General features: G+C 40.9%; 1 protein-coding gene across 5 annotated transcripts in view; it reads right to left on the bottom strand.

Annotated features, from left to right (window-relative positions):
- Nucleotides 1-6,869, bottom strand: part of rnf220a (ring finger protein 220a) — a 173,327-nt gene extending 166,458 nt beyond the window's left edge. For 2 of the 5 annotated variants that reach the window (XM_077557562.1, XM_077557566.1), the window contains exon 1: nucleotides 6,490-6,866. The gene's annotated coding sequence lies outside the window, so the exon portion shown is untranslated. Of the gene's footprint in view, nucleotides 1-6,489 lie in introns of all 5 variants that reach the window. The other 3 variants (XM_077557564.1, XM_077557563.1, XM_077557565.1) reach the window with 3 other exon arrangements.
- Between the last annotated feature and the right edge of the window lie 10,173 nt (nucleotides 6,870-17,042).

Genomic DNA, 17,042 nt, shown 5'->3' with positions numbered 1-17,042 from the left:
GAACAACCTCGATTGCAAGTTTGATTTGTTTCAAGCCCTTTCCAGTGTCCTGAACACCGAATCTTCATTTACTGTTTTTTCAGGGCCTGCATGGTTCTTTTTTTTTTAAGTATTGGGAGGCATCATTTGTCAACGTTACAACAAAATGTTGTTGTAAGTGACAAGTGATCTTTTGTTATCCTGTGTTTGCATTCAAATAAACACCAACCACCTGATCATCACCCAAACAAATACTTTTCCAAAAACGTCAGCTAAGTTTTTTGCCCTAAAAAGTCGTGTCGACTAGATGTCAACAATATCTTCCTTTAGGCTGAGAAAAGTGACTCACGTTGTTTTGACTTTGAAATGCAACAAACTTCTTTTTGACATACATTTTCAAGATACTTTAGAAGTTGTAGATGCAGCAGAATTTTCTATCTACCTCCGAACAAAATGAATTCCTTTCCCAAATGCTCTGACAACAACTTGGCCTGATCTTCACCTTCCCTGTGAACCTTGGCATCTCCTCTTTCAGTTCGATTAGAGCATTCTACATTTTAACCACCACACAAATCCAACACATTAACATTTTACGGTCCACTATCAACCTCTTTTATTATTAAAAGAGCACTAACAGAAGCATGTAGTTTAACAACATGTGACGTTGATAAATTATCACTTCTCAGGTGTGTTGCTTGAAACCAAGCGTCATCTTTGGCATACAATATTTGAGAATGTTGTCGAGCACAGTTAGAATGAGTTTGACCCCACAGTGCAAGTTTCTCAAGAGTTATCACCATCTGTTGTTTTGGTAACTCTCAATAGCAACACTGTCTTTTATCACTGCACTGGTTAGTGGCAATGAAATGTTTGTGATGGCATATGCAAACAAACATGCGGACACTTGCATTGTGAGGTGGTTAAGTTTTATTGCGCAATTTCCAAGCAGCGGCAAGCAGATGTAGGAGCAAGCATATTATGAAGCCATTCCATTTTGGGATGGATTTGGCTTTTCGTGCATGTCTCAGTTGTTTATGCAAATCGTAAGAAGATGTTGTGCTGATGCTCAAATCAACAGTACATACTACTGAAATGGACTCATTCTTGTCTGACAATTATTGTTGTCTTACTCATTTTTGTATTTCGATAAATTATGTAATGTGCTCTTGTGGCATTAATTTTATGTTCCATTTTATCTGGACTCTTTTGCTCACTCTTATGTGAAATCCAAATTAGAACTTTCAGTCAACAACTGCCACAGTTATCTGGAAGCATATGCATAAATATTACAGTAGGATTTGATAAGGGGGCATGCATACTGTATAATGTGTAAGATGGATAATGACCACCCTCTAAATCAATACAGATTTGAGCAAACCAAGCGGGTTAACGTGCCACACCTAAAAAAAAAAAAACACCGCCTCAGCTTGCTGTTTGCAGAAATAATATGACTAAGCAGGTGCAAAATTCTTTTTTTCAGTGTCCCGCCGATGTGATACAGCATAAACACGCAATAAGAAAATAGGATTTAAAGGCTATTTGGAAACACGGTGTCATGGCCTGGGCCTGGGGCAAGGATTTCTATTCATACCCAGTTCACAGGACACGAATCACAAAGCGTTGGGTGACAAATAAATCATTTCTCCTGGTCACTGTAGAGCAAAATCAGTATGGCCTCCGAGCGACAAGTCGCCCGCTGCAAACAACCCGGACAAGCTGACGGATGACACGGGCATCTCTGCTGACTGACAGGTGAGCTCGCCATCTGCCCTTTACGAGCGGCGCTGAGTGACTGTGTGCGTGGCACTGTGTCACCCTGCGAGGACTCTTTATTGCCACATTACGACGGCGGGTCACTAATCTCACAGGCCGGCTTGGCAGACAGAAGGCTCACTGTCCAGTTTCAACAACAAGCTGATTAAGTCTAATAAAGCAAAACTGCTGGGAAATGCAAACACTTGCACATTTCGCTCTAATTATCCTGAGTTAATAAGGATGATTTAGCAATGAGACTTCTTTTACGTGGAGGCCAAAGTTCAGAGGGAGACATATAGGGAGGATGCTCTGTAATAAGAATCAAATCTTTACATTTTACGTATCACAAGGCAGCCAAGTGCAATGTGGATATAATATCTGTGAAATGAGCACATGCAGCGAGGTGTTTGAGTGCGTGCGGTAGGATCGGGCTCTTTGTATCATCTCCTGTCTGGATGCCCAGCTGCCGTCCGGGAGAAAAATGATAAGTCATCTACACGTATTCCGACTGCTTACGATCGATTATTGCATGTGCTGTGTGTGTATGTGTGTGTGTGAGTAATTGACAAATGAACGGAGAAACCTGAGAGAGAGATGATGCGGTGGGGGGGCAAAGTGAGAGAAAGAGACACCCAACGATAGAGAAAGTATCCGACATCCGACACAAGTCCTTCCCCCTCATTAGGCTGGTTGTCTGACTTTCTCTTGTTGCCGGTGATATTCACCCTAGAACAGCCCCAGCAACTGCATTAGCATTCCCTGCCGGCTCCAATGCAATCAAACCATTAAACATAGTGTGCATCACCTCCATGGAGTGATTTCCTTCCAATAGAAAACGACTCAACCCGAGCTACTCCCCTTTCCTGTCATCAATAAAGATAATAATTTGATTTACAATACACTTGTAGCAGTTTTCACTCTCTTTTGGGGACAATTACAAATAATAAACTAGTTAGAAAAGACAGCCAATATTAGCAAAGTGAAAAAAGACAACATTTTTAATTAGATTTTCATGTCGGATGAACATATCAAGATTGCGTCCAAAAAAAAAAAAAGAGCAATTTGCAGATGCAGACAGGCTGCAATTGCACTGGGAAAAATGGAAAATATTGCGCTCCTTGCAATCACTATCAAATTAAAGCATCAGGCTTAAGGTAGAGATTGAAACACAAAGTTTTCGAATGTAGAAGCAAGAAGCATTTCCATGTTGCGTTTGTTCCTACACTTGTTATTTACACGTGCTCGCCTTGATTTCAATTACACTCCGCTTGTCAGATTAGCTGGCGTGTGCTGCGTTTATTAACACAATAATAAAACGTACACCTGAGGGAAGGAGCAATGAGGAGGGGGTGGTTCTCCGAGAAGTTGCGTATAATAAAGAATGCGGAATTAGTGCATATTGATAAGACTTAATAGACTAGGGGGCTGGGTGGTGGTGGTGGTGGTGGGGGGTCATCAAACAAGTCGCGTCTGAGCGATCTCCACTTAATTTACTGTCCGTGTCATGATAGGTTAATGCGCGCAATGATGCGTCCACATATTCCCAAATATGATCTTATTGAAACGTGATTATGGAATGTTGTATTTCGTATGTCATGGAGTAGGCTATATCAACTAACAATATTTAGTCATACTAAATAATATAAAATATATATATATATATATGTTATTATTAGGCGATTAGCCTATTACTATTATTTTTATTATTATTATTATTATAAAACGGATTATTTAGGTTGTCCGTGGTACACAAATTTTGGGGGATGCGGATCTCTAAAAGTCATCTCCCCGCGAACTCCCCTCCCCCTTAGGCCCCCCCATCAATGGAGGTTCCATGTCCTGGGATTCCAATTGAAATAAACTTCTCACTCAGCAGCCATCGACCCGGGATAGAGGTGTGAAATGGACATTAATTTTAGTTCACTTCTCGTGGCACAGAGCGCGGAGCCCCGGAGATCAATGACAAGCGATAAAAAGTGACTGCAAGTGGGCTTGGAAAATAAATCATCATTTGCTGCTTTTCGAGGTTTTTTTCCCTTCTTTTAATTCCCGCGCGAATGAAAAATTAAGAGAGACGGGCCGACACTATTATGGGCGTAAATCAATAAAATTTTCAAATTGCACCCAGAAGTATAAAATATATTAGATATATTATTGTATGCAAATATTAATAATTAAAAACAGTTTGTTAAACATTAATATAGCGTACATTTTATTATATATATGTATATTGGGTATGTCCCAATGCTTCACTCAAGACTCTAATCGCGTGTACAAAAAAAGGGGACTTACAACAATTGTTTTGAAAATGAGCAGAAGACTCCTTAAAAACAAGGAGACCACGCAAACTAGAAGCCAGGTTAATTTAAAAGAAAGACGTTGGTCTATAAATCAATGAGGTTGAAAACGGAAATGGGGAAATAATAACCCGATGCAATGACAGACACAAAAAAAGACTTCTTTATTTTTTTAATTACTTAAATCATTATCGTTTTTTTTATATTAGCCTAGTACAGTATGCAGTACAGTAATAGTTTACAGCAATTATAATTATGCAATAATAAGTGTGATTATAGCGCATAATTTAATTGTAACCACACAAACGCGTTTTTAAAAATGCATTGAATGATCGGAAATTATTGTGTATTATGATCATAAGTAATTAATGGAAATGCGCATAAGCGCAGTTGCTAAAATTGTTCACATTTATTTATTCTTATAGATTCACGTATATAAGTTTAATGAAAAAAACAAAACTTTTCCTCAAGCCGGCAACCGTTGCAGTAAAGGCAAAATGTAGCGCGCTAGCGAACCATATCCATAATAATTATTACCCACATTTAAAAGATAAGTGTCGTCAAGTCTAGTACATTTAGTTGGAAATTAAACAAGCTCACATGGTCGTTAGAAGTCAGGGTTGGTTGATCCGACAATCAATAAATCAATTGCAAGTCATCCATCACCGAAATCAAAGCAATGAGCACTTGATGCGCAGCGGGTTTATCTTTTTTTTTTTCTTTTTCTTTTTTAACTCACACATTAAAATGTAATGCTGTTGATTGTGTGTTGCGTTCAAGCATCGCTTTGAGCGCATCTTCCGGTTCCTCTCTTTGGGCTATATTCCAGTGAAGAATTTACCAGTCCAAAAAAAAATGTTTTTTTTAATTTTATTTATTTTTTTAACAACTGTGGTGGTGCGTATGCTCCGTTCCGAGTAAGTTAACGCTTGCTTGTTTTAACAAACATGCTGCGGTTGAAGAACAAACAGAGCAGACAAGTGAAAAGGCTCCGTGCAGGGCAAAGTCGAAATACAAAATGGGAATATTCACACACACGAAAAGAAAAGAAAGAAAGAAAAAGAAGAAAGAAAAAATAAAGTCTACCAGCTGCCCTTTTTTTCCTTTTTGCTATTACTTTTTGAAAGAAAAGGCACCCTTGAAAGTTTTATAATGCGGCCGGTTTGATTTCAATTGACAAAAAAGTCATAAATCCTGTAAATCAAGGAAATTAATCATCCATGAGAGACGCTTTTAAAATCCTCCCAAAATGTTCATCCGGTATAATTAGCCGCGCAGGAACGGGAGGTGGAATTTGGGGATGCCGGTTTTGGCTCGCGGTGCCCGGCCACGAATCCATGGAAGCCCCGGGAGGCTTCCTCCGGCTGGGGGTTGCTTGTTTAGAGGGGGGGTGTAAATTGTAGTGGCTCCCAGTTAACAGGTGTTTCCCTTCCCGAGGCCTTTGTGAATGTGCGTGTGTGGTGGACACGTGCACGCGCATGATTGCGAGACGCCATTTCTTTCTAATTAATTTGTTGCATTTGTATTAGACATAGCTGAAACAAACGTTTTTTTGTTCTTTTATTATTTTGTGTTAAACTTTCTATAAAAGTTTTATTTAACTGAATTTGCGTTAAAGTGATTTTAAAATGTTCTATGAGAACAGTAATCCCATCGTCGCTGGATTTTTGTGGTGTAAAATCCAGTAATGTTCTTGATTAAAAACAGAGCACGCTGCATGTTGAAGCCATATGTCACCATTAAAAACAGTTCAATGCGCAGAAGCATTTGTAATTTTGGGGTGTGTGTGTGGGGGGGTGGGGGTGCGACTGCATATATAATGAGTCAGAAGCCATAGGACAAAAAATAAGCATAAAGCATTAATATTTTTAAAAGGCCCTATGGAGAATTTAATGATTTGATATTTGGTCTTAAAATAGGACCAGGTGTCATCACACACAAAATAAAAAACACTTGCCACATTCAGCTTTAACGCAGGAGTTAAATATAGCCATTATTGTTTATCAAGGTATTTAAGTGCATATTTGCAGCATATGTAATTGTAAGTATTTATTTGTAAAGTGATGACAATACACGCACGTGGGCGCGCACACACACACACACACACACACACACGCATGTCATAATCCTCATCAAGTGTTTTGAAGAGGACACGATCTTGTTTGGGAACCTGACAAGTGCATCCACGCACGCGCGCGCACACAACACAAACAAACAAGCGCTCACGCACACACACCAAGCGATATAAACGGACATGAACGCACACGCAGAAAAGTCCGAGTCCAAGGGGACACTCGGCGCGACTTTCTCCCCTTTCCCGAATGCGCAGTCCGCCCAAAAAACGACCGACATTTCCTCTCAAAACAAGAAGAAACTCCACAAAAAGTGCGTGTTTGTTGGCATGCACTAACTTTCTCAGCTTCAAACTCGGAAAGTAGGTGAAGAAAGTGTTACTCACCTCCGTGTGAGAAAATCCACTTCTTTAGAACCCTCCTCGGTTTCCGACTTCTTTCTTTTTTTTTTATCCTCACAACAAACCAAAAACTTTTCACCAAATAAGAGGAGCAGTGGCTCGTGCGCCGCAGCACCGGAGATAACCACAAGTAAAAGTAGTTAACACCTCCCTGTTAGCTTGGCCAAGGAAGGACAATGTGTGTGCGTAATAGAGAAAGAGGTGGAGAGAGAGGCTGACTTTCCACGCTGAGTGTAAAGTGGCTATCAGTAGCGCGACGTGCGCGTGCAGCCCCTCAGCTGAAACGCGGAGCGGAAAGGCGAGTGGGAGCCGCTGAGGGAGCGCGAGACACGGTGGCAGGCAGTGGGGAAGGAGGTGGGGGGTGCTGCTGCTGCTGCTGGTGCTGGTGGTGGGCTCTCAACAACCAAGCGTGTGAGTGGGGGGTGTACGGAGAGGAGGAAGGAGGGGTGTCCAGGGTGCAAGAGGAGGCGCAGTGCTGCCGCGCAGTGCTCGGGTCGCTCTATGACGCAAGGACAAGAGCAAGCGCACGCACGAGTTCAAAACAACCTGCGCACTCTTTCTTCTCAGCTTGGTTATTTGAGGGCAAGCTGTCTGGAGGCTCTTGCACAACACCTGCCCGCCAAGGTAACATCTTAGGTCGTCAAAAGGGATCTGCACCCCTCGCCAACTATACTCAGAATTGAAAAATAATGACAATAAAATATGGTAGAGACCGATTTGATGATTTATTATTATAATTAGTTATAACCCTAAAGTATTTTTAAAAAAGGCTAGATGACTTAATCCTCAATTAACTATATTTTAAATCATTAAATTGTTTTTATTTTTGTTAAATCTCTGAATTTATGTCATCACGAGCTACTAACTGAAGAATGGTTGCATATTTATAAATCATTCTAAAATAGTTAGCATTGAACACTTTTAAGAGGCACGCTAGAAATCGGGATATTATCCTAGATTGTGATATTCCTAATTTAAGAACCTATTTCTGTTTTTGATTGTTTCTTTCTGGCCACACACAAACGCATCCCACCTCTCACCAACCTCTGCTCCTCTCCTCTCCCCTCTGTCTGCTGTTTCGGTCCCCTGGGCGATTTCAACAGCTTTGTGCGCAAAGCGAATGAATTATCCCCCTCCCTGCTCTCTCTCCTTTCTTTCTCTCCTGTCGGACAGACAGCTTGCTGTAAAGCCGATGAAGTCCACCCTCCTAAAGAGGTGGGCTACCACACACTTAAAAAGTACAGGTTTGAGGAAGTTGACTGGAGTTTGTGCTCATTAGTGAGCGTTCGTTAAAAAAAATAAAATAAAAATAAGTTGAGTCTACCGAGTGTTAATTCATTTTGGTCATACGGAATCAGTGTTTTCGATAAATATCAAATAGTCTAGGATGTGCACTTTTTGATTGCTCACCTGATTTTGGGCCAAAAGTTACATTAAACATTTCCTTTATTCTACGTGGAGGGCGTGACTGACAAAAGCAGTGTCATTTGATAATTACACAACTGAACCAAATCATGATTGAGTAGAGGCGAAGGAAGTCTACTGTCACACCCCCCCCCCCCTCCACCCCCTTCTGCACTACACCCCCTGCTGGTCACACGTGGAAGTGAAAAGCAATCCAAGAAGCTGTAGATTTCCTTGTTAGCAGTAACAGTAACACACATTGAAATACCAAACGTCATTAGAGTAAAAGGTTGTCATGGCTTCATAACATATACAAATATTCATATTCATTTGTTTTCTACTGTACCAGAGTGGCTCCAACCACCAAAGTTGTCCTTGTCTGTTCTTAAACATACTCGAACAATAAAGATGATTCTGATTTAAAACTAAAACATGCTTTGATTCAAATGAGTGTTTCATTTTCAGTGATGTCAAACGTTGTTGATTTCAAATTTCAACATATGTGAAACAGTATGCTATAATTGAGATGATAATATGCACATTAGTCATGTTAAACAACTCTTAAGATATAACGCAAGACTCATGTTTGAACCCCCCACACTTTGATCTAGTTTCACGCTATAATATACTGATGTTTAGGTAACAATAGCGTGGGAAAAGTGAAGAGTGTTGCGTGTGTGTGTGTCTGTGCTGGGTGGTCTCCATACACACGAGGGGCAGTGGCGGCAGTAGCATTGCCATTAGTGGTGTGTTGTCTTGCTAATAGGCTCAGTTTGGAGTCAATGGGCTGAGTGAGGAAGAGGACCATCCATGTACTAGATCCCTCTCTATTCAAAGTCTAATGGCAGCCTTTAGTCCAACCCCCTGATGTTTTGAAATGCTGCTTCAGTGTGTATTGACAAGGAAGCACTTTGATAGCACCTGTTTCACTGCTGAGGCATCTGCACTGCTGCTGTCCCCAACTCAAGAGCAAAAAGCCAATTCAGATGCACATACTTGAGTTGAGAAAGGACACTGACAGACAGACATGTCAGGGGGTTTCGGGATTCTGGCTTCGATCAAAAGAACCACTGGAAGCCGGATCTCACTAACCACACTAATGTCAAATACACCTCTAAGGATTCCAGCATTTCTTTTTAAAATGTATTCAATCAGTCGTGTCAATTAAAATGTCGGAACGCTTTGTGCTTTATGGCTCCCCTGCAGTTGAGGAGTGTATGCAACTGATTTTCACACAGATGAACTGTGTTAAATGTTCTACTAAAGACATGATTGGAAGGGTTATTGAAAAGGATACGTGACTCATTGAGCCATTTTCAGCACTAAAAAGTTAAAATTTTGTCCAAAATTAATTTGATAACTTCATTATTTTTCATGTACAATTAATACCTTGGAGTCGACTGAAGATGACATCACCTGTGGTAAGGAAATCGGTAGCGACCAATCACTGCTCACCTGTTTTCTGGGTTTGGTTAGCAAATTGAGACACGGTTGGTCGTTACCTGTTTCCTCAGCACAGGTGATGTCATCTTTAGTTTGACAGCAAGTGGCAACATTAATTTTTAAAGGTATTAATTGGTCATGAAAAATAATGAAGTTATCACATTCGTTAGAGACAAAATAGTTTCTTATTGTTGAAAATGGCTCAATGAAGTTAGGTATGCATTTAATTATAAAAGGCGCATATTTCATGTAAGCCTTTCACCTGGTATGTAGTAAAAATGGTTGGTGATATGTACTTGAAAAACCTAGTAAAGTTTTTTCACTCAGAAATTGTCAATTAATTTTTGAAAGGTGAGTTTTGGAGGAATTTTTACTTGTTGATTAAAAAGTTAAGTTACTCACCGGTTTGGGATCAAACACACACCGTTCAAATTGGGAGGAAGGTTTGGTAGCAGGTTAGGACTTGTGCTGTATGAAGATGTTTTATGAATTCTGGTCAGGGCTGGACTAGCCATCTGGCATTCAGGGCTGATGCCCGGTGGACCGGTGTATTATGGGGCCGATGTGGTGCTATTCAATTTTTTTCTTCTCCATTTTACCCCAAGAGACCAGCCCACAATTTAGAGGGAGCAGACAATTAATCAGTTTACAATATAGAGAGCAAACTGAACAAATCAACATGGTAGCCAAGGGTGGTCAGGAATAGGGCTGGGCCGGCGGGCCTAAGTCGATATGCCAGGGCCGATTATTTGTGCCGGTGCAGCCCTGATTCTAGTGTAGAAATCGATGGAGACGTCTCCTTAGAGAAACATCTGTCTGGTACATGACGTGGTCCAGTAAGCCTCTTTTAAAGTACGACAGGACCAACTATCTGACGTGTTTCACCACATGAGCCTTAATTTGTTAAACAAACCATGTTTGAGTTGTGCTTTACAGCTGGACAGGCAAAACGGTCATGTCTGTCTTTCTTTTTAATAATTTACGACAGGTGGAATTTATAGTTCCTGCTTCTGAGACGTGCATGCCGCCATATCCATATGTCTGTGATATAATGAGATTTTAGCACAGCAAGATTGTAAATTATGGTGTGATTTGCTCTCTTGCTGTTTTGTCGGGCACATCCTTTGAACATGTGTGTGTGTGTGTGTGTGTGTGTGTGTGCACAGGGAGGGGGCGGGGGTTAGCTTGGGGATATGGCTGGCATTTGGCTGCCACAGCGCTCTAATTGCTGACGTACACACAGATAGATGGGACCTGATGGTTGGTGTCGCCACTGGAGGGAGAGGAGAGGGTGGCTGGGGGAGACGAGGAGGAGGAAAGAGGATAAGGGAGGAGGAGGAGGACAGGGATGTTGGGGCATGGATGGATTGGTAAATAGATGGAGAGACAAGTGAGAAGGAGAGATATTGTCTTGTGGCGGGAGACGCAGCTGCCAGCGGCTACACGGCCACGCGGTTAACCACAGCGAAGGAGCCACATTTAGTCAAAGCAAAGTGGGGAGACGAGGGGCAAGGCCCAATCCACATTCATCTCGCTCTCGGATCCGTTGCTCCGGGGAGCTGTTGGAAAATGAAGAATTACATGGCCCTGATCCGATTACAGAACCAGTGATTACATGCATTTGACTCTTGTACCAACGAAGGGGGAAAAAATGAAAGTATAGAAGAGGAAACATACGTGATCTGATTAATTATGTAATTATGTGGTATTTGTTTCGGCTATGATACATGAGCAACGTTTTGAGGGAAGGTAGACGGGTAATTTCATCAATGTTTCACTGCCTGCCATTGCATTCTGCTCTAATAATAATAATACGGCTTTCTAGCCACTCTCAGACCAGACAAGCTTACTTCTTATTAACGACCGCTTTGCTATGAAAAATGGAGACACAATACATTGCTTGAACTGTCACTATGGAAATAAACGTTATTGTGATTATTATTTTCTTTTCAGTGGCTCTTTGGTATAATAACAACATAACTCAAAGGCTTCGGTCAAACTGTGAGCATGGGTAGAGTTTTCCGTCTTTTTGTATTTTTGTAGACTTTGTTCAGTAACTGGGCGTTTGCTCAGTTTTGCACCGTTGTGGGATGGAACGAAGCCTTTTTCTGGCGAATCGTACCGGAATCCCTCATTGACATTAAAATCTGCGGGATCGGGGCTCACGCCGGGCTTGATGTTGCGGAAACAGAAAATAGACTCGCTGAGGTCTGTGAGTAACATTTACCGGTAAATTGCAAAATCTCTCCTTGCGGATGATGTAGTTGGTCGTGCATTGACATGGATTGGAGATCGCCTTGCACACATGACCATGCGTCCGTGTGTGTGGCCACCCCAACAGTTCCGTGTGATCAGGGTGGGGTTATTAAGACGATAATGGTTCTAGTTGTATACAGTATTATAGTTTCTATAATGCTTCTGAATGATTGCACCACTTTGTTGTCACATTTATGAATGAAATAGATGACCAAATCTGTCTCCATGTGCTTTGATCGAATCCACCAAAATAGCATATAACCACCTGCACCACTAGTTATACTTGGTTTACCAAATCTAAAATCTCATCTACTTTTTGTCAACAAATTGGAGATGTGCCGTGGAGGCGTGGTCTACCAAATTCACAAACATGCTAAACTATACTTGCCTCGCCACAAACATTAAGTTGTGCACGTTTATAAGCCAAGTGCAGTCTCCTATCTATTTCCAAATTGCCAGACATGTCAGGGGTGCGACATCTTAAGCCGCCGGAAACGCCCAGAGAGGCGCAATGTGGTCTCTAATATGTTAGCTAGATTTGCCCCAGCACGAAACTCGAGTGGCGCCCGCTTTTACGCCAGACACACGTACTTCTATATATGAAAATAGAGCCCAAATAGTTGAAATCATGCAACGCCTCACAAAGTAATCTAACTGCTGTCATTGATGAGTGCAGAAATTCAGGTGAAGGGGGAAGTGGGTGGTTGTCCCCATACCATGCTGAAGCATAACATTGGACAAGTAGATTAGAGTGCACGCTGAAAAGAACTCAGGTGCCAGAAAATGATTTACTCTCACATCCTGTTAAACAGGATTGAACACAAGATTTTTGTCACCTATAGTGTAAGTTCAGATAAATTGCGAACATGTGTGTCGTAAGAAGTAAAATATCTGATTAGGGAGGATCACAATGTAAATAAACTGTAGGTGTGTCAGCCGATTAATTTTTTAAATCATAATTAATCGCATGACTTCAATAATTAACTCACAATCAATTACCCCTTTTACATGTTACAAATGTGCAATAAAATGTACAGTAAAATATTTTTTTCTAAGTTTTCATACTCTTAACATAAAAGTGTGAACAATGTTAAACTAATAGAAATATGGCTTTATCATTTAATCATCGATACACTAATTTCTTAATAATTCATGATTTAAACGATGTACTTTACTGTAAAAAATTAAGAAAGACCATTACATTGATTTGTGTTGAGGTAATTTGTCTGCCACTAGATGGCATATTTGCATTTGTACGACGTTGGTGACAGCTCAGTGCTTTTTTTTCTTTTCATATTAAGAGCTGTCTAATCTTTAACATGGAATAACTTGTGAAATTTTGCACATTTTAAAAATGGTAAAATACAACTTGACCCGAGTCCCCACGAATATATGCATTATTATTACATTTATTTGCTGCTAAATTTTGATGTGGATGCGACTGGAATTGCCCAGTACAGTACATGCTTTCCAAGAGGGGCGGTCATTAATCGCGCATTTAAAAAAATTGTGTAGTTAAAGGAACTTTAAATTAACTCAAAATTAACACACTTATTTTGACACCCTAAAAAAAAGTCAACAATGGGTACTCTATGCCCTTTTAGGCAACTCACTTGAAACACTATCCCTGTACAAAGAGCACCACATATTATTAAAGTGACCATCATAGCATTATTATGCTTGGTAAAAGTCAGTCCATGGACCATGTTTTCGGCATCACTACCAGCACAAACCCACTGCCAGCATGTGTGTTTGTAGTTCCACAATTAATGACTGTGTTTAGCATGTTTGGTCTCAGTGCTGCTACAAAACTTCTTAATGAGGTGGTTGGAGAGTTTGGTTGCAAAATGTGCGAGTTTTAGATTGGAGGCGACTGGAGACCAATGTAGTTATTTTGCTTCTGTTCTGAAAAAACAAAGTTTTCAGTTGCCCAATTTAAAGCTTAAATCCAATGTTCATGTCATTTGGAAGGCGGTGAGGGAGTCCTTGTCGTCATGAGCTAATAATGTGCTGATGATCAAAACATCTCATTTGTGAATGCTACGATTTGGTGCACAATTAATACCCGACTTTGGCTATTGTCTCAGTTAAAAGTGTGGAAACAGGAATGTCTCCTTACATATAACACACATGCGGCTCACAACACAACACAGATGCCAGAAATTCGGAAGAAAAGCTGGTGCAACAATAGAGAGTAAAACATTGTGTTGACTTCAAGACAGGGAACAGTCAGAGTGCATTTCCTCCCTCGTCGCTCCGGTCCCTCCGTCATCTTCAAACATCCACAGGGAGTGACTTGTTATTTGCTCTGAGCTCTCTGCCTGGTTTGGCTTTTTGATTAGAGGGAGACAGGAAGAAAGAGCGAGGCAGACGGGAGCGAGCGAGCAGAGATAGTGAAGACAGAAGCAGCCTTGAGGCACATGTCAAGCAATGTCACAGATAATCACACATTGTCTTAAAATAGCTTTGAAAAATCACAGTGTTGGGGAATGCATGGGGGCTGATGTTTAGGGGGGGACACGACACATGTTCTACAATTAAAGACCAAAAGAAATTAATTTCTGACATCACCTCAGGGAAAGTTTATCAAGGGCAACATATACAAAATGACATGTCTGTACAAACAAAAGGAAGGCCAGAGTCTGTTGACGATTGCACAGTGCATCCGTTGTATGTTCAGATACATCGATAAACAAACAAACAAAAACAGTCACTACACAATGATGTACAGTATTTTGGGCACTCAAGAGTACGGCAGTGTTTTTTATGTACAGTTATTGTAGGTCAACAATCTAGACCACAGGTTGATAATAATGAGCTTGCTCCATGTTATTTTTTATAGCAATGATGTGCCTGGTGAATCCGTGATCAAGCTAAAAATAATGTTTATTCCTCAAGCTGTTTAATGGTGTGTCAAATGGGATAACAAGGACGGCTGCTGCCCCCCATTTGAATTAAACAAGCCATTGATTTTATGCTGCATATTATTGCGCCATATTCTCCAAGAGCTCATGTAAGAGAGATATAGAATTACTGGACGATGACACATAGCGCATACTCTTATGTGCTTTTTTTTTGGTGGTATTAAATGAGCTTGGGGGAAAAAAAAGCTTTTTGCACTAATTCATAAAATCCAACAAAATTATAACCACCTTGTAAAAAAGGAAACTATACATGTATAGCGTCTATAGAGCATTGGGGGGAATATTGTGAATCATTATTATGTTTTAGAGCCGATTATACATTTCTGTTGATGAACTTGCACTCAAAGTTTATTAGAAATTTTGGAGTCAGGAAGTCAACTTTACGCTGGAACCACATTTAAGTTTTGGCGCAAGTAATGTTATAACTGTTTTGGGTCCGGTCATGGGGTCGTTGTGCTGTTATGGTCCTGTATTTGCTCCCTTGTGTTGATGAAGATGATGACGTTGTCAGTTGCTATGTCTCTTGTAATGATGTTATTGTCAGTTACTATGTCCATTTTAGGATGAAGTCAGTTGCTTTGCCCCATTTGATGATGGAATTGTCAGTTGCTTTGCCCCATATGATGATGGAATTGTCAGTTGCTATGCAGTTTTGCTATGTCCCTCGAGATGATAAAGTTGTCAGTCGCTATGAAGTTGCTGTGTCCCTTCTGGTGATGAAGTGGTCAGTTGCTATGTCCCATGTGAGGATTAAGTCAGTTGCTATGCGGTGGCTATGGCCCTTGTAATGATGAAGTTGTCAGTTGCTATGCAGTTGATATGGTCCTGGTCACTCCTAGGTCCTGTATTTATATTATGTATTTTTTCTTTTTTTCTTTTTAAAACTCTTATTTTGTCATACAGGCCTTTATTCTGTCATATAGAATTGTGCATTTTCCTAGCAAGAGTTACTGAATGAACTGTAACGATTCACAGCCGAGTGTGAAGCGGTTGGGATGAGGATCAGCACCTCCAAATCAGAGACCATCGTCCTCAGTCGCAAAAGGGTGGAGTGCCCTCTCCGGTTCGGGGATGAGATCCTGCCCCAAGTGGAGCAGTTCAAGTATTTTGGGGTCTTGTTCACGAGTGAGGGCAGGAGGGAGTGGGACATCGACAGGCGGATCGGTGCAGCGAACCACTGCTTCAATGTGCCGTGGCATTGCCTGGGGGTCCCGGAAGCCCAGGCTTTCTTGATGCTTGCTGTTGCTTTTTGGGTCTGGTGGCCCTCATTCTCCTCTTGATAGTCCTGTATTGTGGCCCTCGTTTTTCTCATGTAATACAGTATTATAAAGAGGAAAATGAGGGCCCCTGGACCCAAAAACAAAGAGCTGACAGCATGCATCAAGCATCAAGAAAGCCTGGGCTTCCAGGACCCCCAGGCAATGCCACAGCGCATCGAGACACTGAGTAAGGCAAAGGGAATCCAACCAACTATTGAAGATTGACATATTGTTTTGAAAATACTATCCATCTTATTTTTGTCCATGCAAAAGACTGGGAAGTATGCATGGTGATTTCTTCACATTATTCAAATTTTTTGACATCCTGTTTTCATGGGTTTTATGAGCTGGAAGATCAAATAATGTAAAAATAAACAAATAAATACTTGAAATCACTTAATTTGGGTACCCTGAATCTATAATCTATGAAAGTTTGAATTGAATTACGGAAATTATTCAACTTTTCGAAGATATTCGAATTTTTTGACAAGCACCTGTATGTGCAACATTTTTAACATGAACATCATGCCAATCAACTCGTGATTTGTTAGTTAAGATCCAATCATGAACCAGAAGTGCTGACATCACCCAAATGATGCATTTTATTGGTTTAGACGCGGATATGTCACGTCTACTGGGACCATCTATGGGTCTGAAGGGGTTTTAAGGTGACGGACTGTTATGAGTGGAAATAACCGGTGTTGTTGAACGGCTGCGGTCATATAAACCTGACGTTTAAAAACCTCGGATAATCCGGTTAATAGCTGCACCCCTATCTGTGGTGGGGTGGCAGCATAGCACCCTCTATTGACCAACTGCCAGTAGGTGGAAATAATTTGCTGTAGCAAGCACTGCAAACAAGGTTGATCTCCAGAATACTATTGCACACTTTTATTTCAGGTGCTTGGATCCTTTTTAACTACAGTTGTAAGATTGTTCTGGTTTTACAAGGACACCAGTGGGACCTTGTATATTGCCAGCTTTTGTTTTTCTCCACTCTGTTAGTCATGATTCGGCAGGCCTTTATATTGTGTTTGACAGAAAAATAAGATCACCTTTGACAGGTTCATCATGGAGGCCATCTGGAGATCTTTTGCCTGACTTGGCAGCCTGACAGTCGGTGACTCTATTAGCCATGTGTTTTCATCCACGACGCAAGTGTGTGAAGCAGGTTTGCAAGCACATTGCACACGCACGCATTGTCACAGTCTTTAAGAAGTGAGCATTACACAGAGAAGTCAAGTGACAAATT

Source organism: Vanacampus margaritifer, chromosome 2, assembly GCF_051991255.1.
Source record: "Vanacampus margaritifer isolate UIUO_Vmar chromosome 2, RoL_Vmar_1.0, whole genome shotgun sequence".
NCBI lineage: Eukaryota > Metazoa > Chordata > Actinopteri > Syngnathiformes > Syngnathidae > Vanacampus > Vanacampus margaritifer.
The sequence above is the reverse complement of the archived record's forward strand: the minus strand, read 5'-3'. Positions and strand labels throughout refer to the sequence as shown.